This window comes from Myotis davidii, unplaced genomic scaffold (assembly GCF_000327345.1).
Source record: "Myotis davidii unplaced genomic scaffold, ASM32734v1 scaffold142, whole genome shotgun sequence".
Classification (NCBI taxonomy): Eukaryota; Metazoa; Chordata; class Mammalia; order Chiroptera; family Vespertilionidae; genus Myotis; species Myotis davidii.
In genome coordinates this window covers 5,726,711-5,728,030 of record NW_006294400.1, presented here as the reverse complement: position 1 = coordinate 5,728,030, position 1,320 = coordinate 5,726,711, and positions in this window count along the sequence as shown.

Genomic DNA, 1,320 nt, shown 5'->3' with positions numbered 1-1,320 from the left:
GTTTAGTAAATAGTAAACAGTAAGATTGTCAGGTTTTGGGGAAGTTTGCTTTAGGCCATTGAGTAAGCAGCAGGTAACAAAATGTAGGTATTCACTCCTCACATTTATATTAATTACTGTTGATCTTGGTTTCCAGCAGAGGGGGCGGGGAGTGTTTCTCAGCCCAGCTTGCACCCTCTCCAATCTGGGACACCTCCAGGGATGTCCGACTGCCCTCCCCTGCCAACCTGGTCACCCCAACTTCCCTCTCCTGCAAGCCTGGTCTCCCCCGAACTAAACAGACAGACATCCCTCTCACAATCCAGGACTGCTGGCTCCCTACCGCTCTCCTGCCTGCCTGCCTGATTGCCCCTAACTGCTTCTGCCTGCCAGACTGATAGACCCCTAACTGCTCCCCTGCTGGCTCGGTTGCCCACAACTGCTCTCCCTTGTAGGCTTGGTCACCCCAAACTGCCCTCCCCTGCTGGCCCAGTCACCCCTAACTGCCCTCTCTTGGAAGACTGGTCACCCCTAACTTCCCTCCCCTGCAGGCCCGATTGCCCATAACTGCCCTCCCCTGCTGGCCTGTTCTCCCACAGCTGCCATCCCCTATGGTCATCTTGTGTCCACATGGAGGCAGCCATCTTTGACCACATGGGGGCAGCCATCTTGTGTGTTGGAGTGATGGTCAATTTGCATATCACTCTTTTATTAGGATTTTCAGCTTTATTGAGGTACTAGAGGCCCGGTTCACGAAATTCTTGCACGGGGTGTTGGGGCGGCCCCTCAGCCCAGCCTACACCCTCTCCAATCCAGGACCCCTTGGGGATGTCCAACTGCTGGTTTAGGCCCGATACCTCATGGACTGCATCCCTCTTGCAATCTGGGACTGTTGGCTCATAACTGCTCATCAGCCTGCCTGCCTGATCACCCCTAACTGCTCTCCCCTGCTGGCCTGATCATCCCAAACTCCTCTGCCTGTACTCAGCTCAAGGAGTGGCTGGGGGCCTGAGTCGCTGGAGGCCTGGGTCGCAGGGGGCAACCCAGGCTTCCACTCCGCCCTGGGCTCCCCTCACGGAGGGGCTGGGGGCCTGGGTTGCTGGGGCCCTGGGGCCCTGGGTCACTGTTCCTCTGTGACATGGGCTGTGGTGAGGGTGAAATGAACTAATAAATGTACGGACACTCCATCCTGCATAGAGGGTGCCCAGGAACCATAGTGCTTCTAATGCTGCTGCAACTTGGGCTGATGGGGCCCTAAATGTTCTCCAGCTGCAAGACTGAGCATGCTCAGAGGCTGAGGCCTGTGCGCCCTCCAGAAAGCTGCATGCGCCTCTGCTGCCA